Source organism: Mauremys reevesii, linkage group 8 (genome assembly GCF_016161935.1).
Source record: "Mauremys reevesii isolate NIE-2019 linkage group 8, ASM1616193v1, whole genome shotgun sequence".
Classification (NCBI taxonomy): domain Eukaryota; kingdom Metazoa; phylum Chordata; order Testudines; family Geoemydidae; genus Mauremys; species Mauremys reevesii.
In genome coordinates, this window is record NC_052630.1 from 97,607,180 (window position 1) to 97,634,812 (window position 27,633).

At 44.8% G+C, this 27,633-nt stretch overlaps 1 protein-coding gene and 1 long non-coding RNA gene across 8 annotated transcripts in view; both read left to right on the forward strand.

Annotated features, from left to right (window-relative positions):
* LRP8 (LDL receptor related protein 8) overlaps positions 1-27,633 on the forward strand; it is a 451,875-nt gene that overhangs the window by 210,499 nt on the left and 213,743 nt on the right. The gene's annotated exons all lie outside the window — the stretch shown is intronic.
* Positions 6,002-27,623, forward strand: LOC120371077. Of its 2 annotated transcripts, none has more exons than XR_005584129.1 (3): positions 6,002-6,185; positions 7,322-7,392; positions 27,371-27,623. It is a non-coding gene; the product is annotated as an uncharacterized LOC120371077 (long non-coding RNA). The 2 variants fall into 2 exon arrangements; XR_005584130.1 differs by lacking the exon at positions 27,371-27,623 and adding an exon at positions 11,839-11,947.

The window sequence follows — 27,633 nt, forward strand, 5'->3', positions numbered from 1 at the left end:
CGCTACTGGCTATGTCTGGAGTAGAAATGGCATTTGACTATCAGTTCTTAAAGCAAATGTTTAGCAATAAAACAAAAGTTATGCCTGTTAACCTGTCCATCTGGGTGGACAATAAAAGTTATTTCTGTCACTATATTTTAACACTGTCTCGCTCACCATTTTCTGTGCCATGGTGAGCTAATATATGGTTTGGTCTTCTGTCCCCTACAAGGCTGAGGGAGCCAATGCTGTGCTGTGTTGGGGCAAACAGAGGGTCCAGTCCTACATAATGTGTGCACAAAAATTCCTCCTTTTTGACATCAGACAGCTGAGTGAATAAAGTATATAGGAGGTAAGGGTGAAGCATTGGTGAAGTCTGTGGCTGTGGAGAAGTAGCCCAGGGAACTGTGGAATGGCAGAGCATGGTTGCTATTCTCAGGGTCCCTGGGCTGAGAGCCGGAGTAGTGGGTGGGTCTGGGTCCCCCACATAAGTCACTGGGGAAATGGCCTACAGTTAAACAGTTATAGACCCCCACCAGGGGATCTGGACTGTTAAAAGGCACAGCTGGAGAGCTAGGGCCAGAACAGACCAGAGTGCCAGGGTCAGGAGCACTTAAAGAAGGGGAAGTCAATTATTTTTTGCCAAGGTCCAATTTCTTGGTCAAGGTATAGTCAAGATCCAGACTCCAAAGAGAATAATAAAAATAAACTAACAATAATGATAAGTAAATAAAAAGATTTTGAGGTCCATTCAAAAGTGTGTGGTGGTCTGGATTTGGCCCACGGTCTTCCTAATGACTACCCCTGGCTTAAAGACTTTGTTGGACTAATACCCTGGAAGGAGTCTGTTCGAGTTGTGTTTCATACAGATTGTGTGTGACTCGGCCGGAGGGCTAAGTCACTAGAAACCGTTAGAGAAATTGCCAGAAGGGGTCACCACAGACTGAAAGAGGTGCAGACACACACACCTGAACCAGGGGGTGCTCGTGAGAGGTAGGTGCCACCCCGTTACAGAGAGTAAAGAGAAAACAGCATTTTAGAAACAGTCGATATTATATTATTCCAGAAAGCCAAATCCTGTTGGAGAACTTGTTCCACTGTAGGAACTGAGAAATATTTTTTATTAGTTTAATCATTTTTTCTTTAGGAAAAAGATTTGGCACATTTAGACTTTCAATCTAAAGGGTAACTGCCTATTATCACTTGTGTTTTATTACTTTAGCTGAAATAGTGGTTTAGAGTCAGTCCACTACACAAAAGATTTACCACCCAACTGAGTTTTAATTGACCCTTTTATTATTATAATGATGAGAATAATGTTCTGGTAAATCTTTTTTCCAGTTGCTGGTTTTGGTAATAAAATCAGACTTGAACTGAAAAGGGAGAGAGAAACTCAGCCTTCATAGAAATCAGCTGCCCCTCCATTCTAAAGATTACAAGCTCCTCTTTTAACCTCTGACGGCGTTCCCTAAATTGTGTTTCCTGCCTTTTCTTCGTTCCATTGGCTGTTTGCCTTGGAGGGAAGATGGCTTTTTAATGCAGCCACCGAAATTCACCAACTCGGAATCTCAATCCAATTAGTATGGTAGATTAGTTCTTGACTCTCTCTCTAACTACAGCACTTGTGAATCAAGTGTTTGTTTTTCATTGTAAGTTTTTTGCTAGAATCAAAGGATTTCCTTTTTCTTATGTTAACATGGCTCTTAAATTATAATGATAATAGTTCTGCTTTTAGTCACAGCTAGGCACCTGTTAACAGTGCTTCTGTAAGATAAAGTTTGTTGTTAAATTTTTCATGGAGACAGAAAGAGGGCTCACATTTTAGAGCCATAAACAAGGCTGGAAATGGAACAATCCGATCTCTAGGGTTGAGCACTGTCTACAAAAGTTTTTTCTTTCTCTGGAGTGAATGTTAGTATTGTAATATAATATGCTGCATCCTATTCACCAGTAAGGCAAGTGGAAAAAAAGAGGTTATATAATCATAAACACAGCAGTAATTTACCTTGATTGTAGTCTGTGTCACCTCTCATCATTTCTGCAGAAAGTAATCCAATGTGTATTCTTGCTGTGAAGGGATATCATCCTTTTTCATTTCAGAAACACCATACTGTAAAGTGGCAGGACTCAAATTGATCCCCCCCAGTTTATGTAATTGAGATGGATGATCAAAGAAAAATGTTACTTGGAAATTGTCGTGGGAAATAGTGAATTTGTTTCAGGTTTGCTGGGATTCCAAAAGAGTTTCTTTTCTCCATGTCCATTGCTCCTGCTACATAGGGAAAGATCAGTGTCATTAATTCACAACTTTGGTCCTTGAAGGAGATCAGCTTTTGCATTTTTATGATATGAACTAGCTAGCATTTGGTCAGTAATGATCACAACTCCCACTAAAGTCTACTGAAAGATTCCCATTGATTTTAAAGGGGGTTGGATCAGGCCCCAAGATTTTTGTCGACTTACACTGAAGAGAAAAACTGATTTAATTACGACGAAAGGTGCCATATTAATAGGCATGAAGAGCACGTTCTTCCCCCCTGTCATCCCACTTGTGTATCTCAACCCAGACTTTAGAGGCCTGATCCCTGAGTCCCAGCTGGCCTTGGTGCAGGACCTGGGTGAGGAGAAAACAGACTTTACATTACCCTGATCCTGAAATTGGCTGGGGCCCAAACCAGCCCCTGGTATAATTGATAGCAACCATTGGGCTGCTCTCAATTATGCCAGCCGGAGAAGTCCCCTAGGGACTGCTCCGATAACCAGACATCACCATAGTGATTAGTGGCTCCACTCCTTCATGCTTCTGTCATATCCTTGGCGTGCTCCCTCCCATCCCTGACTTATCCGCAATGCCTCAGGGGAATCCCTGACTGTCTTCTTAGGGTGGCCCTTTGTACCATTTTAGTAGCATGAAAAGGATGGAGCTGGGACTTGGAACTGGCCCTGGGGAGATAAGATTAGTTCAGTCTCCATGGCTAATTCTAATCTTGGCTATTGAGGCATGCCAAGAAGGGTGTCAAATAGTGTCAGATGTGAGAAATATTTTATCTCCAAGATATTTTAAAACATTACTATAGGTTTTCTGTGCAGTAGATTGTATGTGTTGGCTGCACAGAATTTTAACTCAAGAAAATCCAAAACACCCCACGGTACATTGATTTGTCAGTGGGAATTTGAGCCCTGATTTATACCTTGGGGCATGTCTACACAGTGATTTTAAAAAAACAAACCAACCTTGCAGCACTGAGTCGCAGAACCTGGGTCAGCTGACTTAGGCTGTGGGGCTAAAAATAGCAGTTTAGACTTTTGCTCAGTCTGGAGTCTGGGCTCTGAGACCCTCCTCCCTTATGGGGTCTTAGAGCTTGGGCTCCAGCCTGAACCTGAATGTCTGTACTGTAGTTTTATAGACCTGCAGCCTGAGCGTGTGAGCCGAAGCCCAAGTCAGCTGATCCTGGCCAGCTGCAGCCTCATGGTGGGTCTTTTATCGCAGTGTAGACATACCCATAGAGTGCCAGAAGTGATTGGGACTTCGTGGCAGGGTTGTCCAGAGGATTCAGGGGGCCTGGGGCAAAGCTGGGGAGCTGCGGCTCTTGTACTCACCTGGCGGCGGTCTGGGTCTTTGGCAGCTTTTCGGCAGCGGGGGGCCCTTCAGTCGCTCCGCGTCTTCAGCAGCACTGAAGGGCCCCCCGTCGCCGAAATGCTGCCAAAGACCCGGAGCGACTGAAGGGTCCCCTGCTGCTGAAATGTCGCCAAAGACCCGGACCACCGCTGGGCCAGGGCTTGCGGGGCCCCTGTCGGGCCCGGGGCCTGGGGCAAATTGTCCCTACTTGCCCCCTCCCGTGGGCGGCCCTGCTTTGTGGGTTATGAATGCTCAGTGATGTGTGAGTGCACATTCCTGGTATAGGAATTGGGTATGCCTTTTGACGGGCAAATTTCCCTAATCTAACAATTCTAATATGGCCTGGGAGAATACTAAAAGGCACAGTAGGTGGACAAGAGAGATACATACAGACAAAGCTACTACATTCAAAATACAGAAAAGTCTTTACTGCTTAGGGTGAAAGAAAAAAGATGTTTCAAAATGTACAGGATACTTTCCAGAAGAGCGGGTATGTTTATTATATAGTTAAGTTTACATAATATAACATAAGTAATACAGCAAATGTATAGACCTCTGAAGGAAAAAAGAAAGCTCCAGAGATATCCTTCTTTGTCCAAGCTTAGTTATGGCAAAATCTCCAAGGAACTGTTAAACTAAATTAAAAATAAGGTAGTCGGAAACCAAACAAAGAACTGGTTAGAATTGCCGTCATCATCAAAATACTTTGCTCTTAAAGAGTATCTTTCAGCCAAGGATCTCAAGGCACTTTACAGACAATTAATTAAGCTTTACATCACCCTTGTGAGGTAGGTAAGTATTATCCACCTTTGACAGATGGTTTGCTAAATAGATATTCCCAACTGGGTATTAAGATAGTTGGTACCTATCACTTCGCTTTCAATATGTGCTTCTCTTTGTTTTTACAACTGACTCTCATACTATTAGAGATGACTGTCTCTGCATAGTTATCCTTGCGACTAGATATGTGCAGTAGATGAGGTGCAGCCTATAGTCTCTGTAATGGCTATAATGTGTGATGCACAAATTACAATGCTTTTAAGTCCTACAAAACCACTGCAGAGTTCCTACTTCTCTGAGTTTTTTTTTTAAGCACACATTATTTTATGCCTTTCCCTTCACCCTTAAATTTTTTATACATATTTATCACCTTAACTCAAGCTTGAAATATTTTGGGGGTTTGTGTTTTACATCAAGAAAGAAGACTCCCTCCCCCCCACTGCCTTTCTTGCAACATGTAAGCAGCATTACTGGAAACCTCGAAGCAGATTATATATGTTCTTCCTCACTGATTTAGTTAAGTTATGCATTCTTTTTGTTCTTGCTATCTCATAAATATGATTTGGAATCTCTCTGCTAGGACTTGGAATCTCCCATGGTAACAGAATTGGTCGCACAGACTAAAAATTTAAGGGAAGAAAATGCATAAAAGACCTTACGGATCCATCATTTTTCTTTAAAAACAAGTCTCTCTTTTGGAAATGAGGATGCTCTTCAATTTTATTGTTGTGATGTGATCTTTGTTTTCCAAAGAAAAACGTTTATTCCCCCTTTCCTTCACACTATAAATATCTAATCAGTTTGCTTTCCGTTCCTTTTCTCTGATTTTTCCTTTTGGACAGTTACTATCAATGTGGGTCTCACTGCTCTGGTATTTCTTCCATTCTTTAAAAAAGTATAAAGCAAGCTGTGAATTGATTACTGAAATTCCTTGGGGTGGTAGTGGTAGGTGAAAGTGAATTATCTAAGGGAAATATCTTGAGACAAATGCCCTTGCTGTGCTGAGGAAACTGAAAACGTTTTCCTGGTTGCTGACACCAGTTCAATTCCATCAGCTGGGGCATTGTTGCCAGCATTGTTATAGACCAGTTGGTATAGCCAGCGTTTAAACCCCTCGTTTAACCCCTGCTCAGGTGCTTAAAATATCAATGGCAGCTGGTACACTAAGGCTCCCAACATTGAACCAATATGAGCAGCAGTGGGAAGATTTGCAAAATGTTCCTAGTTTAGACAAGGCCATGAAGTCTGTGTACCAATGTCTTTTTTGAGCTCTAAGGTCTTGAAGCAACAGTCCAACGTGAATAAATGTGTTTTAATATATTTAGCAAAGGTTAATTCAAACCACAGAAAAATACCACAGAACAGAGGAGACAGATCTGTTCCTTAGTTGGGAAGTTATTACACATCTGGAGCCAGGGAACAGATAGTTTGGATATGTTTGTAGATTTCCATGGGTCCTTCTACAAATAAATCAGTGTTTTCTATCATGTTCAGACTTGTATACTGTAGCACATAAAGTGTCTAGCAGAGGTTCTGAAGATGCATCACAAAGCAGCTGCCTTTGTGATTTATGTCTGATTCTGTGTTGTTGTTTTTTTTAACTGCTACCTGTGGTAGTGTTGATGGACTAAATCACATTTTACTGCTCCCCATGTCTTATTTCAGGGTTGGAGTTGAGCTCCATGTGATATGGGGGTCCAGATTTAAAGGAACGCCTTGAAAATGAGATTGCTGATCTGCTGCAGTTCCCAGCTTTTGTTCAGCAATTCCTATCCTATCTAGACTTTGCCTTCGTCAGTTCTGACAGGTGCATCCACTAGGAGTGCTTTAATTTGTTTAGCTTTAACTAGCCAGTGTGAGAGCAGCAGGCTGTGTGCACGTGTGTGTGTGTGTGTGTGTGTGTGTGTGTGTGTGTGTCTGTGAATAGATATTGAAATTACAGTTGGTGGAGAGGACAGACAGGTGTGTTTTATTAAAACAGAGGAGTGAAAAACCAGATGCGGCAGGCTCCTCGTGAGGACAAAGAAACCATGAATACAGCAAATATCACTGGTGTTCTGCTCATGGGCTTCCTCTTGGGGCTTGTGGGAAAGATAGGCACAAATTGGGGGGAGGGGGTTTTCCTCTGTGGGCATAGGAGCCAACATTTCCTGGTGCCGGTGGGTGCTCGTGCCCCCCTGGCCCCGCCCCAACCCCATTCCAACCCCTTTCCCAAAGTCCCGCCCCTGCCCCTATTGGATCCCTCCCCAAATCCCCACCCTGGCCCCACCTCTTCCCCCGAACACGCTGCGTTCCCCCTCCCTCCCAGTGTGTGCCACTGCCAAACAGCTGTTTCGCGGTGGCAAGTGCTGGGAGGGAGGGGGGAAAAGCAGGCAGGTGGCGTGCTTAGGGTAGGCGGCAGAGCGGAGGTGGAGGTGAGCTGGGGTGGGGAGCTGCACCCACCAATTTTTCCCTGTGGGTGCTCCAGCCCCGGAGCGCCCACGGAGTCAGTGCCTATGTCTCTGGGTGATCACGGGGAAGGGGAACTGGAATGGACTGCCCTAAGTTATAAACTTGCCAAATGTTCTGTGACTTTTCCTGATGAAACTGTTGATTGATTTGCAATTTGATGGTGGATTCAGGACTTTTACAGAGTATGGTGTGATTCTTAAAAGAGAAGAGGGGGAAGACAGAGTGTGTGTGTGTGCACACATATGTTATGGGAAGTAGAAGTCAAGGCTAATAGGAATAGCAGTATGAAATGGGACAGGAGAAATTGTAAACCTGTTCCAAATGATCCCCATTAATAAAAGATGCTAGTATATTAATTTATTTTAAGAGTTTATAGTATGAGAATTTGCTGGATATTTTCGGCAATAACAGCCATGTAATTTCAGGATTACAGAAAAGCATTCTGATGATCTCATTAAGATCAGGATTGTTTTTCACTATTTCTGTAACAAGGCATGCTTTGCAGCAGGAGGTTTTCTTATCAAGAGCTGTTGCTATCCCCTTCAGGCTCAATATATTTGATGGTGAGTATTTTTTCTCTTAGCCAACACATCTGTCTGAAACATACAATATATGTATAAATACCAGTGTCAATCTTTAATGTAGCAGAGTAATGAGTTGTTAGTTTGCCAGAAAAATCTAGTCTGAGAGGGATAGTGCAGGGATTAACGAGGCATCCCAGGATCTCAAAGCACTGTATTAATGAATTGAACTTGGGTGAGGTAGGTCATTATTATCTTCTTCTTATTATTAGAAATGGGGATACTGAGGCACATGAAGGTTAAGTCACTTGGTCAGGTTCACACAGCAAGTGAATATCAGTGCTAGAGACATAATGCAGACCAGCTTCCTGCCAGTCCCTACTGATCTAGTCACTGGAGCCAAAACCCTTCCTTGGATGAAATTAGAGCATAGCTTCGTGGCTCCTGTGCTTTCTGCCATATTAACACGAAGGGCAGCTACAGTGTCAAGTTCTATGAACAGTATTTATTCCAGAGTTGTACTTGGACTGCCCCTTATTTCCAGAGCTGTTGTTTGAATTCCGGTCTCGCCTACAATGTGATGGGCGCTGTACACTGACACAGGGAGACGTGCGCATGATCTAAAGAGTCCACAGTCAGAAAAACGGGTGAAATAAGTATGCATTTCTTTTTCAATGGGTTTAAAATTTGACTAAATTAGGGTCCATTTCACAAACGTTCTTTGCATGTTCAGAAGCATAATTTGTCATACTGATGACTAGATGACCTCCTGAGGTCCCTTCCAACCCTGAGATTCTATGAAGCTTTCTTTTGCTCCATCCAGATAAGGTTTATTGGCTGCAGATACATGCCAATCTCTTTACCATATGAAGCCAGAGGCCAGTTAGGTCTTAACAGTCTCTGGGGTTAGGATCTTATTATCTTTCCTGCCCCAAAGATACTACTAACCACCAAATTTGGCTGCAAAGACAGAGTATACCTTATGTTGGTTCCCATCCCACTATTAGAAGGGATGCTTTTTAGGCACTGGCTTCTTCATATACAGTCAATAGTCTCCTTGCATTGGAATGCTGCCAGATGCCAGTTGGTTCGTATATCAATGATTTCCTGAATACAGAGCTGGCTAATGACCAGATTACGTGGGACTCACAAGTGTGGTGGTTTACATAAAGTGTGTTTTAAAACATTTCTAGTCACTTCCCAAAAACCTTTTGAGTCTGGCTGTTTGGCTCAACTTGTACTGGATCAGAGAATGGTGGGAAAGCTGTGGGGAGTCTGGCTTACTGCCATTTGCTCTAGTGTAAATCTCCTTCAACCTTCTCCTTGAACAGGAGCTGTGTGTGTTCTGTTCTAACAGTGAACCGTTCTTCCCAAAACAGGCAGAGTTAGGCATTGACTAGACAGCTGCCACCTAGGGCCCAACATTTCAGAAAGGACACCCATGACCCCGGGAGAAGTTCCACTTCAAGAAGAGGTCATCTAGCCCAAAGATCCCAAACTCTGGGAGCTCATCCTCAGAGTACAGGATGCACAAGGAGGCTGCTGGGTAGGAAGATAAGTTCCCTTGTGCTGATGAGGGGAAGACTAATTCCCCTGTCCTGATGGGGGGGAAGGCAATTGAGGGGGATAAAAGAGATGGGGGAAGGGAAAAAGAGGGGAGGACAGGACAATCTTCTTTTTTGCTGAGCAGAGGTGAATGAAAATTTTTTTTATCGTGTTCAGTAGTACATCTAAGGTTGCCCTGCTTCCAAATGGTTTTGCATGTGTTATGGGTTACTGCATGGAGTGGTAACTACGCTGGTACAGATGAAATACTTGGGGTATTTTGATTCTGTTAGATGGACCACAGAGACAGTATCAGATTATTATATCAAAAGGGATAAAGTGTGGTTGGTGGTCAGCCAGGTGGATGTTGTCAGTGTGGTTCCATTAGGAGAAGGCCTGTACAAACATGAGTCTCCCCCAGTTCCCGAGCAGGGGGCCAGAATCCCCCACCCCCCAGCACTGGGCGGCCCCAGCCACCTCAAGTCCTGGCTACTGCAACACTAGCTTTAGCCACAGCCACAGCACACTTCCCTGAGGACAGCAGCCTGCTGGGCTGGGGCCAAGGGGAAAGGGCAAGCAGGAGCGGGCCTTCCAGGAGGAGCGTGGGCGGGGCCAGGCTGGGCTGTTTGGGGAGGCATAGCCTCCCTCAGCCTTTGATATGCGCTGCCCATGCTTATGTGACTAGTTGTAAGCTCCAGGATAGCACTGGGAAGGGTCTGTCTGTCAGGCGTTTCAGTCTTTCCATCAGTAATGTAGTCAGCCATGGTTATGTTTGCATATTGGATATTGTTGGGGCAAGACGTTGATTTCTAAGGCTGTAATAAGTAGGTCCATATCCTCAGCTGGTATAATAGGCATAACTCCATTGAAGAAAATGGTTTCAAAATCAGTTCATTTGTTTTAGTGTGGGCAGAGCTTTATAGTCCCTAAGGCTATTTCTACACTGGCACTTTTGTCTTTAAAACTTTTGTCGCTCAGAGGTGTGACAAACACACCCCGACTGACAAAAGTTTTAACAACAAAAAGCGCCGGTTTGGGCAGCACTTTGTCAGTGGGAGATGCTCTCCCAGGGATGAAGCTACCGCCCCTTGTTGAGGGTGGTTTTATTTTGTCGTCAGGAGAGCTCTCTCCTGGCGACAAAGAGCGGCTACACAGCGCACCTTACAACGGCGTGGCTGTAGCAGCACAGCTGCGCCGCTGTACTGTGCGCAGTGTAGACATAGCCTTAGTTACTGTACACAACAAGGAAATTGGTCTCAGCTAAGTACAGCCACACTTCCCTTTAAGGCTGGTTACTTCAGCAGTCCCAGCAACAAAGGTGAATGCCAAACGGAGTGAGGTTTATGTGCCCATCCACAGGTTCCTGTTCAGTGTCATGTATATCATGGAGTCAGCAACTGCTCTCTGGGTATCCCCAGAAAGTGAACTTGGGGTTTTATCCCTGTTTACTTGAGCTGAACCGACTCAGTAGATTTCCTTGTGGTGATATTAAAGAGCAGCATGAGAGGATGAAGAGTCCATCTGAGTGAAGAGTTCAGGAAATGCCTTGATTTCAGTTCGTAGAGTCTGTCAAATTGGATTCTTGACAGATGGAGAGAATAGAAGTTGGCTTGTGTCAGGAGACTGACTTTGCAGCCAGCGAGAAATCAGAGGGGACAGATACAGCAAGAAGAGAAGCTGGAGGAATGGTGTTGGGGGTAGTGTGGGGAGAGTTCTTTGCTTTCTTTATCCACATCATAGAAGCAGCAATCCTTCACTTAGGTACGCCACGTTTGACTACCAGGCTCTCCATCCTTGTTATGGGGGACTACCACCTTCAATATTACAAGGAGCTGTTATATTGAGGACACCCTCATCATAATGGCTTTTGCCATTTGGAAGCCAAATTACTATGCATAACAGAGGGAGTGAGGAGAGATCAACACGATTCACAGGGAGCTGACTTGGCAGTTGTACCATCCTTTAAACGTAGCTTGCCTCTGTAATTAGTAGAGGATAATGAGGGATAGCTGTTTTACATTTAGCTGTATTTTCCTGAAATTGTTCATCTTGGGCTAAAAATAAAAGATGGGATTGTTTGGTATCTCTGCACATTTTCTGTGACTATGAGCTCTGCGTTGGGTATCCCAATGAGAAGCTGATCCCAGTCCAGTGCCACCCTGCGGAGGGGCATAGGAAGGGAAGGGAAGTAGCAGAGCGGCACCAGGTCTCTCTGCCTGTGGTGATCACACAAGGCCTCTCGCTCCCCCCATTTATTTGTTGGGTGAGGGAGGAAGCTACATGGACACTGCCCCCACTCCCCGTATAACTTGTATTCTTTTGATGGGTTGATGATGTTTCATTTTGAAACTCTGCATTTTTTGTACATTTGTAAACCAGCCTCGTTCCTGAGGAGAGTTCCACCACTCATGAACTAGGCGGGGCAGGGTCTTTCCAAGGTAATGACACACACGTCCACTTCGGATGCTTTGTAGCCACTTCCCTGCTGTCACCTCTTCCCTCCTCCAGTGATCCCTTGTTGTTAGTGGCATTGCCAATTCCATTCCCAGCTGCCTATATGGATTTTCACTGAAAGAAGGACTTTTGTGTTGGGATTGGGAAGAAGGGGAATCACTGGTGCTAGTAGATGTCCACATTGGCTCAAGGCTTTTGATGTGGTAATGGAAGCAAACTACAGTATCAGTAAGTAGTAAACTATCAGGTGCAGAGGGTGTCTTCTTTGTTCCTTGGCTACACTTGCCAGGCACATCATTGAATGTGACTCTTAGGCACTGCTATAATACAAATAATAGAAAATAATAAATAATATGGTACGTATGCAGTTTGAGCCTACGAATTTTTCCATTAAAGGACTTGCCATATTTGTAACTGGACAGTGTTTGGTAATCAATGTCTGCCATTGCTGGTGTGCATCTACACCAAGGATTTTTGTCTTTGCTTTAGAGGAAATGGTGCAGAAAAAAGGAAAGTGAGGAAGAAAGTACTGCATAAATCCCACTTCACCGTATGGCAGGCATGTCACCTGTGAAATCCTGTGGGAGCAAGCCCTCTGGTAGAATCAACTTTCCTTGAAATTTATATTCCATGGATTAGAACCCGGTTAGCGAGATGGACTATTATGAGAATACAGATTATTTGGAGAATCCTTTTGCTTAGGAAAATTCTGAAGGATGAGACCAAACCAGGCACAGTACTGACAGAAGAGCAAAGGCTGCAACGGGAAAGTAGCTCCAGAGACACTTTGGTTACAGAGATGTAAACAAACTCCCATAGCTCATCCCCTTGGTCTCATTCAGCTGGTCTCATGAGTGTGCTGTGAACAGCGGTTCTGCTTGTTGTAAACAAGCATGTGCTTTTAATGCTGGTTAGATTTCTTAGCGCAATCTTTAGTATACAAAGAGACAGTTTCATTCTCCAGAGGGATGTAGTTTTACATGTTACCCCAGTAAACATATGTGTTATCCAGGAGAAGAGGCCGCTGGGTGAACAAACAGCTTCTCAACTGTAAAGTAGGGCAGGTTCTCTGCTCATGAAGCTGTTGCCTTTGCCTCTAGTATTCTGTGGCTTACCTTACCTACTGCATGCGGGATCCTTGTCTGGGCTAGCATGAAGAGCTCTGGGAAACCTTCTGCCTCTCAGAAAGGTCGTGGATTGATACTTGTAGGTTGCTTCATCAGCACTGAACCTCACTTTCTTCCAGTTGCCACTTCATTTGCATTAGATAGCAGCACTACCAAGCAAACAGCTAGGATCCCTATTTTCTGCCACGTGCCCCTTAAAGTCTATGGGAGTCATATCCTTGGGTAGGAGACTGGGACATTGCACCCCATATGATTTTATGAAAATATATTAATGAGTGTGAATATAATGTAATTGGAATATGCTTCATGCAAAAGGTCTCTTGTAAGGTATCATTACAAAGCTTCAGAGGGGTAGCCGTGTTAGTCTGGATCTGTAAAAAGCGACAAAGAGTCCTGTGGCACCTTATAGACTAACAGACGTATTGGAGCATGAGCTTTCGTGGGTGAATACCCACTTCATCAGACGCATTACAAAGCTTATAACCTACTGAGGGTGGCCATCCCATTTGTATAAATGTATCATTCATGTATCTGAAACTAGAAATATGAAATATAACTCTGAGAGGCTACTGTAATCATGCAAAGTGTGGGCCATTAATGGTGGTTTGGAATTTTGATGGCTCCCATTAACCAGGACATTTGACTGTAGATCTCCCTGTTTACTTGCAAGCCTTCCTGTGACTCAGGCCGGGAAGAATGAAGGCTTGGGGTCTCACAGGATGTGTGACCATGTTACCGGAATCCATCTTAAACCTGGGGCTTTTCCATTTAGAAGGAGGGGTGGGGACCCACAGAGACAAAAGATTCCCGGCTTGTGCCAAAGCTATAGGAGGTTGCAGTCATGAGAAATCCCCTAGCTACCACCTGAGCTGGAACAAGGACTGTACCAGGGGAAAGGATTGGGCCCAGACTAGAAAGGAGTCTGTGAAAGAAGCTTATTGGAACATCTCTGAGGGTGAGATTTACCCGCATTTAGTTTCCTACTATAAAAGGCTTAGACTTGTGTGTTTTTGTTTTATTTTGCTTGGTAATTTACTTTGTTCTGTCTGTTATTACTTGGAACCACTTAAATCCTACTTTTTATATTTAATAAAATCACTTTTTGCATATTAATTAACCAAGAGCAAGTAATTATTACCTGGGGGAGCAAAGTATAAGCTTTATACAGAGTAAAACAGATTTATTTGGGAGCTGAGTATCTGGGTGCTAGAGACAGGATCACTTTCTAAGCTGTTTTCAGTTAAGTTCTGCAGCTTTTGGGGGATGTGGTTCAGACCTGGGTCTGTGTTTGCAGCAGGCTAGCTTGTCTGGCTCAACAAGACAGGGTACTGAAGACCCAAGCTGGCAGGGAAAGCAGGCTCAGAGGTAGTCTCAGCACATCAGGTAGCAGTCCCAAGGGGGTTTCTGTGACCCAACCCATCACAGAGATGTTTCACCTTAAATAAACATTTACTGGTAAGTCCCTGACCTTAGTTTTGTCAGTGCTTTCCTATATCAGCAGGAACAGAAAATGGGAAGCCCTAATCACTATTACAGATGCATTGTTTGTATATCTGCTGGGGTTCATTTCATACCTGCTTTCCCTCAGACTATGAAACAGAATGTTAAGAAGGCAGAGGAGTGTGAATAGATATGTCTATTTTCCTTTCTCTCTCATTCCTTCCCTCCCTTCCTCTCTCTTTTTATGCACAAATACAGTTTTCACTGTCATGCTGTTAACATTATGGCATGTTGCACTGGTGGAAGTGCCTGTGATGTTTTCACATGACAGAATGGTGCCAACGCTTTCCGTCACTCTGACAGAGTCCTTGTTGCAAGTTAAATATGCAGCAGCTCCAGGAGAGGAGAATGGCAAATCTGAATTCTGCATTGCTCCATCAGTTCAGTCAGGTAATTATGCTAGATAGAAGGAAAGGTAGAAAGAAAACTGGTTAGCCCTGTCACTTAGGTAATTGCATCATATTCTAGCTGATACGGCAGTGAAAATGCTCCAGTTTAATTTTCCATGAAAGACCACGTAAAGGAGGTCATGATTACTCCTCTCAGGAGAAGATGATGAATAGGATAATGTCTGAGAGTTTTTTCTCTTCTCCTTACGCGTTTACAAGAGTGACTGCTAATGTCTTCTGAAGTTTTTTTTCCTCTTATCGCACCTTTCTGTACAGCTAATTCAGCTGTGTGTTGAAGAGACCTGCGCTTTCATTGACTGGTATTGCATTTAGATTTTTGCCAGATATTTTTCTGAATTAAATAGACAGGAATATGATGCTGATGGTCTCCTTGCACTAGTTAAATAAAATCATTTGAATTGGGAAGGACACTAGTGCTTACTTATCATCATGCCCATCAGCAGCTTGGTATTTAAACATCTAGCTTCTCTCCTGCCCCCTTCCTTCCCCCCCATTTCATCGTGGAAGAGATAAAGTCATTACCCCTAAACCATGTTAGAGGAAGGGATGTCAAATCTAGTCTTCGAGACAGTGAAGCTGATTCTAGATCATCTTTGGCAGATTGTTCCTTTTCTGGCCAGTTCTTACAAAGTCCTGTTCCCCTGATATTTAACCTGTTTTCCTGCTGCAGATGAACTGCAATTAAGTAAGAGAGAACCAAGAACCAAGACTTTTCAGATTCTCCTGCCAGTGTTTTTTGAGGCAAGCAGCATTTGCTACAAGATCACGCTTGGCTTGTGGAGAAAAGGTGATCCAAGGCCAGGTCTACACTATAAACTTATATTGATATGACTACATAGCTCCGGGGTGTGAAAATCCCCCCCCCCCCAGGGAAGTAGTTATAACAACCTATCCCCCTGTGTAGACAGCGCTATGTCAACAGAAGGGCTTCTCTCCTTGACACAGCTGTTGCCTCTTGGGAGGTGAAGTACCTATGCCGAGGGGGAAGCCCTCCCATTGGTGTAGATTAGGGGTTCTCAACCTTTTCCTTTCTGAGGCCCCCCTCATCAAGCTATAAAAACTGTAGGGACCAGCGGGGGTGGGGGGGAAGAGAGGGGGAACCCCTTGGGCGTAGGCATAGTTTGACTTCTATTGGGCGGGGGGAAGGGCTGGTGGGGCTCAGGCCAGCTCTGCACAGTGGGATCCAGGGAGGGAGCGCCACCTCCACCCCCTGACTCACCTCAGCAGGCCACCCACCTTTCTGGGTTGGGGCGGGGGGGAGGGTCGCAACCAAAAAATATAACTCAAAGGGGGACTTAGCTCAGAAAATTTGAAAACCACTCAGGGTGCAGGCAGGGGTTAGCTAGGGGCTGTGTGCAGTGAGGGGTGCAGGCAGGGGTTAGCTAGGGGCTGTGTGCAGTGAGGGGTGTAGCTGAGGGTGGAGGTAAGGGGTAGTTAGGGGCCGTGTACGGGCAGGGGTGTTGCTCAGGGTGCAAGGAGAGGGTAGCTACGGGCTGTGTGTGGGCCAGGGGGTAGCTCAGAGTGCAGGGAGGGGATAGCTAGGGGCTCTGTACGGACAGGAGGGCAGCTAAGGATGCAGGCAAAGGGTAACTAGGGGTTCTGTGCCAATAGGGCTCCCCCTGAGGTGGCTGCTTCCCAAAGGCTCTGTTGACCCCAGAGCCGGGTCCCCGACCCGCGTGGCTCTTACCGGCTGTGTGAGCAGTCAAAGGGGGCTGGGAGCTGAGGAGCAGCCACAACCCCTGACACCAGCAGCGAATGGGGGAAAGCCGCAGCTGCCCGCTCCATGACACCACCAGCCAGAGGAGCAGCTGCCGCACTGCCTGGCTCTGGCTTCTCATCTACAACCTGGCCAGAGGGCTGGGGGAGAAGAGGAGGTGGGAGGGTGGAGCTGCCCCTGGACTGCTCCACTCTGGGTAGGGCACTGCAGTTTTTTTTGCGGGGGGGAACAGCCTTGTGCCCCCACAACTATGCCCATGGGCTCAGGGTTTGTGCCTGTGGGGAGCGCTAGGGTTTGGGGCTTTAGTCCTGAGCGGCCCCCAGCTTCAGCAGGGGGTGTGCTGGGGCTCCCGGTTTCAGCACCATGCCATTTCTGGCTTCAGCTCCCGGCTTCCTTCCCATGGGGGGCACCAGGGATCAGGGCATTGGGTTTCAGCTACAGGGCCCCACGGTACCTTGAAAGGCTCTCGGACCGACCCCCGGTTGATAGCCGCTGCAGATAACATCTTCATTGAAGCACTGCAGCGGTACAGCTTTACTGGTGCAGCTGCAGCACTGCAGCATTTAAGGGCACACCTGCCCATAGATGTTTACTGTCACACAAGTCTTTTTCATACAGATTAGCTCTCTTGGGGCCTTTCCCACTCCTTATTGTCCTGCCATTTCCCCTCTTTAAGTATCCTTCTTTCCCTGCCTCTGACACCGTATGTTACGGAGTTATGCGCTAAATTGGCTGTCCGGTGGGGAGTAGGAGCAATGTAGTCTCCATTCTTCTCTAGTGACAGAGACTGGGAATTCCTGAAATCCTTCTAGACTCAGCTTCCTGAGGAGGTGTAAGAGCTTAAGACTGACCTAGAAAATCCTGGGTTTTCCACATGACAGCATGATGTGCTATTTGCCAGACCATCATAAAAGTTCACCTAAAGTCCATGGTCATCCTGTGTTCATGGAAGTGAGCACCATTGTATTTTAGTATTAGGTGCTGTATTTACAAAGGGCATCCCTGCTGTGTGGTTCCTAGCTTTTTCCCCAGCCTTGAGGAGTTTCTTTGCACATTAGTTGATAAGGTGAGGTTGTCTGTACAATACTAAAGCATCCTTGTCAATAAAACTCACATGCCATCTGTTAGATGGACTGTATGCTCACTCAAGAAACCTTCTCTTAAAATATTGGCAAGTATTAGCACTGAATGTGAGGGCTTCTTGTAGAAATCCCAGGGCTTTTCAGAGAGCCGAAGAGGCCAAGGTATTCTCAAATACAGTATATCTGATAAATGTGTTTGTGTTACCAGCACTTTCAAAGTCTGAGGCAGTGGGGCAGCCACCAGCTTTTGTCTCCTCCAAGCCAGAAGTGAAATCTTGGTAACAATTAGACAGAACAGGGAGATTTCATATAGTTTTCATGTTTCTTATATACTATTTCAATTTGGTCCCCTGGCTGGATATTTAAGTCTGTCATATCCATGCAAGCCATACAGTCTACTTCATGGCCTGAAAAATGCATGTGTAGATGTTGAAGTACAGCTCCAAGATATTGGGCTTAGCAAGCAAGGGCATGGGTTGCTCAATAAGTAGATAGTCGGACTGCAGGTTTTCTGTAGGACAACCTAAAATCTTCCTCTCACTCATACATCATTGAAGGCTGGGGTTCTCTTCACAAATTGACTGTATTCTGAATGTTGACTTGTCAAGCATCTCAGAATGCTCAGTTCATATTTCAAACCCATCAGGCTTTCCTATGCTTGTAGCATATGCTACATATAGGGTGACCAGATGTCCCAATTTTATAGGGACAGTCCTGATGTTGGGGTCTTTTTCTTATATAGGCTCCTATTTCCCCCCCACACACACACACCCCGATTTTTCACATTTGCTGTCTGGTCACTCTAGCTACATAGCATGCCTTTGCTCACGCTATGAGTTGGGGAAAGCTTCATCAGCTGGCTCTGTGAGAAACAGGATCCCAACAGTGCCCAAAGTTTGCCCTGCTGAGGACTTATCTGTACTTGGAAATTTACTGAAATAGCTATTCTGGAATAATTATTCCAGAAGAGTTATTTTGGTGTAAGCCCCTGTGTGGACACTCTCTTTCCAGAATAAGAGCACCTTTTTTCCGATTTCACTTAATCCATTTAGGAAGTGGATCGCTTTGGAAGTGGATCAAGCAAAATCAGAAAAGGGCATTCTTATGCTGGAATAAGAGCGTCCACACAGGATTTCTATTGAAATAATTATTCCGGAATAGTTACCTTGGAAAGATTCCAAGTGTAGACAAGCCCTGAGTGTCTTGTTAGCAACTTGCCCAGAAACATGGAGTGGACAAGCAAATAATTACCCTTCTCTTTAATGTGGAAGTGCAGCCTGGGGAGGACAGGACTGCAGCTCCCAATATGCAGTACAACCCGGCTACTTGATGGAGGGGATCTACAGTCTTCCTAGGGCACAGCTCTATATAGAGATGGAGTGGCTGTTGGGCCACATTGCAGAGCTCCATGGGCTGCAAGCTGAGCTTTGCCAACTCATGCGGTATCAGATTCATAGGATGAATATAACTCTCCACTCCCCTAGTCTCTGCAGCCAGTTGGTTTAGTCTCCCTATTCAATTTGCCTACCTCTTGAGTGCACTTGCTTGTATAAATCTGCTCAGGCGTTTAAGTCTGAAAGAGCAAACAAACAGATGAATGAACAGACGGCATTGCTGGCTCTGGAGGGTTCCCTCGTTTCCTTCATGAGTGTGGCCCCTGTGGTACATATAATGTTGCCTGTCTTTTCTCCTTTCCAGACAAGGGCTTTGTTATGAAGTGTAATTAATGGTCTGTGCCCCTCTAGAAGCCATTGGAAGCTAGATGCACATTCACTTCATTGCCAAAATGCTGTATTCATCTTTGGCTTTCTGCACAGCCTTCACTGCCTTAATATGGGCAGGATGGGTGATTGTGGGAGGCACATAGACCTACCGAGAGGAGCTGCTTGGCTGATTGAAGATGATAGTGTGAGTGGGAATATGAAGAAGTCTTGCTTTTTATATAAAGTATAGCAAATCTGTGCTTTACCCAGGGTTAGAATAAGGAGGTATGGAGCAGTGAGGCCATGGATAATATACAAGTGCCTTTGAATGTCAGTGGTAACATCTAATGACTGAAAGGGCCCTGCTGTATTAAATAACAATATGAGAGGCCAGTCTGCCATACAGTTTGGGAAACCCAGGGCACCGCCCAATAGGCGGTGATAATCAAATCCTGCTTATAGCAGGACTGTTACTCTGTTAAGTGTTAACTTTGAAGCATGGCAATGTTCTTTTACTGCATGGTGTGGCTCAGTTTGACCCACAAAATCTTTGATTGAACAAATTGTTCAGTTTAACTGTATAATTGTTTGTCCTTTTTTAACCACTGTCACACTATAAATTCGTGTGGGGAAGGGGTGGAGTGGGGGCGGGGCCGAGGGCGGCGTTGGGGAGGTGTCAGTAATGCAGCCCTTGGGCCAATGTACTAGTCCTCATGTGGTCCTCAGAGTCATTTGAGTTTGAGACCCTGTTCTAGACTGAGCCCCATTGGGTAGATAGAAAGATTAACCTAAATAATCTATACAGAAGCCGCTGGAACCCCATGAAATTGGGTCCTTAATCCATGAACTATTGGAACTCATTTACAAAACTTTTCTTAAACATTACATGAATATATTGACTCATACTATAGAATTAGAATTTATAATCCCTATTCCATGATGAGGTATCTTTGAGCTATAATGTATCTTAATTAAAACCATCTTTAGATAGGTTTTTTCCTCAAAAATCATGTTATCAAAAAAACTGATTTTAAATAAAAAAAATTAGATTTTTTTTAAAATAATTGATTTGAATCCACCCTGGACTGTAATTCTGTCATGAATGATACAATGCTGGTGTCAAACATGGGAATTGTATGAATCATAAAGAAAATATTGTAATAACAACCTAGTTTTTCAATAAGAAACATAATTAAGACTGTCCTTACATCTGTAGGATTCAGTGCTATAAAAAAGTGTTTGCCGCATTTTAAGCTAATCCTTTTCTCATGGGGCTGGGGGAAAAGTTCCGTCTTCTTCGATGTCCATGGAATGCATCATGATCCCCACTCCAGAACATTGCAGGTGGCTTCAGAGTGGAGAATCAGGCAGATGGCAGTGACTTTAGTATATAAGGAATTCTGTCAGCTTTCAGGGAGAAGAAGAGGAGTCAATTTAAGATGTCAGCCTGAGAGAGTTTTATACCTTGAAGATATTCCTCTACCTGCACTTCAGTATGTTCAGCATCATTCTCTCAGGATACGTCTACACTTCGAGCTGGAGGTGTGAATTCCAACTTGAGATAAACGTGCTAGCTCTAATCAAGCTAGCGCAATAAAAATAGTGTGTAGTTATGGCAGCAGTAGGGGCTGGTTGCCCCAAGTACCTACCCGTTCAAGAAGCTAGACACACACTCGGGTCAGCTAGCCCCTCGCACCACTCATACCACTGTGGCTACGCTCTGTTTGTATCTCGGTAGCTCAGTCAGAGTGAGTGCGGGTCTGTCTCTTCCAGCTGGAATTTATACCTCCAGCTCGAAGTTTAGACATACCCTCAGGCTGATTTTGGGAATGGGTTCTGGGGCTAATGTGAGTGGTGGCTAATTGAGGGTCAGTTTGACTCCTCTGCCTGGGGATTTGTCGTGAGAGGAGTAGATCAGCTTCTGTACTAGAAGTGCGCCAGTGGCAACCTCCCCTCTTACCTCAATGATAAAAACGTATCTTTGGAAATGAGGCCTGTGAGATTCTGGATAAAGATGGAGGACAAACAGTTTCATTGTATAGATCAGGAATGGGCAACGTGAAGGTAGTAGAGGGCCATAAAATCCATTAAAACCCTTTGGCAGGCCAGTGGGTGGGACACTGGCAGATGGAGGAGGAGTTCAGGCACTCCCTGGCTGCCAGAGCCCCCGGGGGGGGGGGGGTTGTAGAGAAAGCCTGCCCCTCAGCAAGGTGCCTGCGGGACTGGGCTGGGCTCCCTGCTCCAGCCTGTTGGCGCTCACCGCAGCCTCTCATGATGTGAATGTCCATGCGCAAGTGGGGTCCTTCCCCCATGATCCCCTATCCCATCCCACTTCCCAGCCCTGATGCCGCTGGATCACCTGCCTTGAGCTGTGGAGGGCCAAATAAAATGATCTGGCAGGTCACCAAATGCCCATACCTGATATACATCAAGCTGTATACCTCAGGTATGCATAGAGCTGATAATAAATTTCCAGTCCTCACATGTATTTGGTCATTTTGAGTAATACCTGGGATGGAGTTTTCTGTCTGTCTACATGGATGGTTTAGCATTCCTGGTCAGGATCATGTAGGGATCTTCACAGTGATGCCAACAGAAGTAAAATCATTCTCTTGAATCAGGTGTTTTTGGCCACAGTAACAACCACAGAGGAGCTCTTTTCTCTCTGCTCTAAACCTCCAGGTTGCCTCTGCAATCCATTTTTTAAATTTATTTTGATGCACTCTCACAAGCCATCTGATTCCTTCTAGAATCCCATACCATGATGCAAAACCAGTTTTCCACGCTTTTACAGTTACCATGCTTCAAAAGCTGCAAATTCATTTTAATGAACTTGCGGCCTCTTTTTAGTTTTAGTACTGGAACACCTCCACTGTCCAGGCTGTTGTGCAGAAGTATTTCTGTGCCTCATGGCTTCCATAGGCTCCAAAAGGAGAAGCTGCTCTTAATCGTATCCTGGAAGACAGCTTTTTGGTGATATTAATTCTTGCGTCAGATACAGGCCAAATTCATCCCTGCTGTAATCTCCATTGAATGGCTCGCTGTTTAGTGACGTGACGCTGATTTAGTTTTTATTACGCACTGTTAGGCTTCACTTTAAAATGCCAGCTCTAAGCAAACCCATAGACACTGGTTTTTAGAAACATTTGTCTGCAATTCTTGGTTCATCGCCCATGTCAGCTTTAGTGACAATTCTGCAGTATTGAGTTTTTTCCCAGGCACCCCCCCTTCCCAATTCACACTGCAGTCTTTCTTGCAGTCTCTGAGGGTGCTGTTAAGCTCAGTCCTAGATCAGAAGCAGTCTGCCCAGCTGCTGTGCCTGTTTTTCACCTAGCTCTCCCCCACATTAGTAAACAGATGTTAAAAATGTCACAGAACTCACCAATCTGGTTCCAGTGTCCTTCACACTGGAGAAGCCTTGTCCTCCATGGCCTCCAGCTTCTCTTTACTTGCAAATGTCGCTTTTCCTTCATAGTTTGGTCATACCTGGCCCCATCTCTCCTCTCCTCCCCTGTGGTCATTACTATTTTGATTCTAGTGACTGACCGCACACAGCACACGTGATATCCCAGGCCCCAGGATTAAGCTATGTTAATATGTTCTCTCTGTCTCATGGTAATCATTTTTCTCTTTTTTCCCTTTTCATGGGGAATTGTATATGCTTCTGATGAGGGGCTAATAGCGCTGGCTAAAACCAACCCTAGAACAGGCAGGGGCTCGCCACCCTCAACCATGTTTTCCAGTGTACCTCATTCCCAGCCCAGTCTAGTCCCAAGCCTTCCCAAGCTTTGCCAGTGCACTTACTCCTGGAGGAATTCTATACCACTGCATAATGCAGAATTTGCACAGCACTTCCTTTTTCCCTTGCAGAAATGGGCTGCGGAGCTGCTGGCCCCACTGGACCCTGCAGAGCCCAGCTCACAAATAGAAGACACTGTGGGAAGAAGTAGGGGAGGGAGCTGGAGGGTTCCCCGCAGCTGCAGTTCCTGGCATGAGAGGAAGAAGAGAGGAATTCCGTACAAGCCTGGGACCTAGCATCAGGCTGTTTCTCCCTCTTGGTCTCTGGGAGTGTAGGGAGTGCGGATGTCTGGGCTGGGGTGGCGGGGGACGCCCCACAGCTGGGCTCTGGGGAGAGGGGTAGTGGGTGTCTAGCCCCTTGGCTGGGCTCGGGGAGGGGAGGTGCTGGTAGGGAGCAGAGAAACAGGAACTGGGTTGTCATAGGGGTTTCTTTAACTCTACTCCTGGGGGGATTTTTGTGTGTGTGTGTATTGTTACAGACATAGTTGCTGACAGGTATTTTGAAATAAGTTACCAAAATAATTGAAACTGGCGTGATTATATAGTATTATATTGACAAATAAAATATCCAGAATTTTGCAGAATTTTAAAATATTGTTCACAGAATTTTTAATTTTTTGGTGCACAATTCCCCCAGGAGTACGCACTGCAGGTTTGGCCTGGAAAACCTTTGCTGTTCTAATCCTGGAGCCCCACACAGCTTTGCTAATGTACTGTTGCCACACTCCCAAGTTATTCTCTCCTGGGCTCCAACAGAGATCTAGTAAAGCACTTCATTTTTGACCTAAAAATAATTGCCTATTCCAATGTTGGCTTGTGCACGCAGCTCTGGTAATGAACCTCAGTCTGAGCTGAAACTCCCCCTGACATTTCAATCTTAGATCTCTCTTGAGAGGAGTCTGCTTATTGTTTGGAGCTGTATACCTTTGGTTTTCCATGGATAAAAGTGAAAGGTGAAAATGATCTAAAGACTGTTTGGCTCATTGCATTTGTGCCCTGCCTCAAATTTGAACTGGGGTCTGTAGAAGTAAAAGGCTAGATTGTTATTCAGCTGTGTCACTCAGCATCTGTCCCTTCTACTACGTTCTGCTGCAGCGAACTACAGTGATAACTAATGGTATGCATCTCCAAGGGACGCAGGGGGATTTCAGATCTCTGAGATCACTCATCCTCCTTCTTGTTATAATCAGGCAGAGAAGATGCAGAGCTGATTCCTAGGAGTACGTCTGAAAGGGATTACTGTGCCTTGTAAAAACAAATTATTTTACTTATTACAATTCAGGAGTCAATTAACTGGCTAATTAAAGCAATTTCTCATTACATAATTGAATTCTGGTTCATTGCTATTTCCACTTTGCAAGGCGGTCCCACAGAGTGGAGCCATTTTTTGAGTGCTTATTGTAACAGGCAGAAGGAAACAGTTGAATCTGGAATGTCCTCACTTTCAGAGCCAGGACTGAATTTCACAGGAAGTGGGACAGGGGAAACAGCAAAGGGTTGGTTTTGTGTCTGTGTGTAAATCAGGGGCGGCTCTAAGAATCTGGCCGCCCCAAGCAGGGCAGCGCACCGCAGGGGGGCGCGTTGCCGGGCGCCGGTCCCGCGGCTCCGCGGGACCTCTTGCAGCTGGTCCGCGGCTCCGGTGGAGCTTCCGCAGTCATGCCTGCGGGAGGTCCACCCGAGCTGCGGGACCAGCGCACCCTCCACAGTCATGCCTGCGGGAGGTCCGGTCGTCCCGCGGCTCCGGTGGAGCTCCCGCAGGCATGACTGCGGGAGGTCTGCCGGACCCGCCTGCCGCCCTGCAGGCAAAATGCCGCCCCACGCGCATGCTTGGCGCGCTGGGGTCTAGAGCCGGCCCTGGTGTAAATGCAGAGGAGGGGGAATATCGTTGGGCATCCCCTGGTGCCTTTCTTCCTTGTTCCAAAGGATGGCCTGATAAGGATGACAGCGTGAAGAATGAAGGGGATTTTCCATGTGGAAACAAGTGATATAATTTAAAGTCAGACGTTATGTGATCAAGAGTGAGTAGGAAAACAGAGCAGTCTTCTCAGCCAGGCTTCTTGTGCCAGGTGAAAAACAAGTGAAGAAAGAAGATTGATCATGGAAACCCAGCTGATGGTGTAGAGAAGAGGGGTTTGGAGTTCACAGAGCATGGGAACACATCCTGTGATTCATGGCAGGGATGTAAATATTGGTTAAAAAGTTAACTGTTTAAACAATTAAAATTATGTCCTTTAATCAGTTAATTGATTAAAGGGGGAGGGGCTGGGTCTGCTCCGGCTGGCCCGGGGCTGGGGTTGCTCCAGCCGTCGTGGCTGAGGTGAGCCTGGGCCTGGGATCGGTGGGATGGCCCAGGGCTGGGGGTTAACAGTGAGGGTGGGTTAACCGATAGAACTAATGCTTACCAGTTAACCGTTTAACCATTTAGTAGTTTACACCCCTAATTCATGGCTACTCTCTGGATTAGACTTTCTCCACCTAAATCAGCATGCCGGGTTTAGAACTGTCAGTGCTTGTTAGGTGGACTTTTAAACTAGCTGAGGGAGGGGAGAGCTTTTACTTTAAAAAAAAAAAAAAGCTGGTAGGTTCTTCCCAGCTTCAAAACTAGACTGAAGATGGAGTTATTCTGAAACAGAAGGTGAATAAGAAAGTCCTGATATATTGAAATGTCTGTGCATTAATGCAAAGATTATGGGGAATGAGCAAGAAGAATTTGAATTTTTTTTTTTAATTATGGAGACGATGATCTAGTGGGTGAGACTGAAACCAGGTTGTCTGTTAACTGAATGCCAGTCTAGATAAATACACTCTAAATAAGAGAGACCGAAAGGCAAGAATAGCTGGGATTGTAGTTCTGTAGTAGTGAGCTGCAATTTGAAAATGGAGAAGCGTGGTGGTACTCTTCACATTAGGATATAAGGAATTGAAAACCAAGGATACACAGCACTGGGCAGCTGATAAGGACCTTAAGAAGTGGAGTAGAACAAGAATGAAAAAGCATTGTATCAACACTAGAGGTACTCAGAATCCCTTATGAGTATGGTATCCTGTGGTTTTAACTATCTAGATGGCTGTTGGTTATCAAGTGGGTACTTATGTCTCATGCTGTGGGAATCTGGTTCACTTTCTCAGCTAGAGTAGAAACCTTCCTGGATGTATAATACTTCTTGCTGATAGAAGGAACTGACCGAGAATGGGAGAATTCTTAAATATTGAAAATATTTGAATTGGTAGCAGATATGTCAGATTACTTGAGTTGGTACCAGTCCACTCCCAGTAATTGTTGGCCTCCTCATGAATTATTGGGAGTGGACCACATTCACCCTGACTGAATTGGCCTTGTTAACACTGGTTCTCAACTTGTAAGGTAAAATCCCCTTCTCTTCATGTGTCAGGATATTTATGCCTACATCTGTAATTTTCACTCCATGCATCTGAAGAAGTAGGTTTTTTACCCACAAAAGCTTATGCCCAAATAAACCTTAGTTTTTAAGGTGCCACCAGACTCCTCGTTTTTGTGGATACAGACTAACACGGCTACCCCACTGATACTAAAATACAGTTAGCAATTAGACAATTTCATATTTGAGTACCTTCAAAATTCTTAGGTGAATACTATCTGGTCCTGGTGACTTATTACTGTTTAGTTTATCAGTTTGTTCAGAAACCTCCTTTAATAACACCTCAGTCTGGGACAGTTCCTCAGATTTGTCACCTAAAAAGAATGGCTCAGGTTTGGGAATTACCCTCACATTCTCAGCCATGAAGACTGATGCAAAGAATTCATTTAGTTTCTCCGCGGTCTTATCATCCTTGAGTGCTCCTTTAGCATCTCCATCGTCCAGTAGCCTCACTGGTTGTATAGCAGGTTTCCTGATTCTGATGTACTTAAAAAATTTTTTGCTGTTACTTTTTGAGTCTTTGGCTGGCTGTTTTTCAAATTCTTTTTTGGCCTTCCTAATTATATTTTTATACTTCATTTGCCAGAGTTTATGTCCCTTTATATTTTCCTCACTAGGATTTAACTTCTACTTTTTAAAGGATGCCTTTTTGTCTCTCACTGCTTCTTTTACTTTTTTGTTTAACCACGGTGGCACTTTTTTGGTTCTCTTACTATGTCTTTTAATTTGGGGTGTACATTTAAGTTGAGCCTCTATTACGGTGACTTTAAAAAGTTTCCATGCAGCTTGCAGGGATTTCACTTTTGGCAATGTACCTTTTAATTGCTGTTTCACTAACTTCCTCATTTTTGCATAGTTCCCCTTTCTGAAATTAAATGCTACAGTATTGGGCTGCTGTGGTGTTTTCCCTGCCACAGGAATGTTCAATTTAATTATATTATGGTCACTATTACCAAGCAGTCCAGTTATATTCACCTCTTGGACTAGATCCTGTGCTTCACTTAGGACTAAATCAAGAATGACCTCTCCTCTTGTGGGTTCATTAATGTTTGTGAGATGCTCAGATACTGTGATGATAGGGGCTGCTATATATGTAATATTAGAAAGTGATGTGTAAACACCAGTGAACACAGAAAAAATAATTTTAGAAAAATAACCAACACTGGGACTGGAAAAACTACTCCTTGAGTAGAAGCATCAAACTCTGCATGTTTCTGGTGTCCTTGACTTTTAGTGATTAAAAATGACATTCCTTACAGAGCATTCTTTTTCTCTTGCTCCTGCAGGTACTGCTCTTCTAAGGGCACAATTTCCTCCTGTCCGCAGATACCAGCATTATTGTTATCTCACCACAGCATAGCGTGAAGTACTATCAGGTCGAAATGTGTTCCAAAGCAGGCATGTTCAGTCTCCATTTAGGAAGTACTTTAATGCCCTGGCCTTAACAATGCCCAGCACTTCTGACACAGTTTGATTATGGAATCATAAATAAACAATTGGTATAGTCCACAGAACTTCAAAGCAGCCAGTACAATCATAAAAGCCTCTA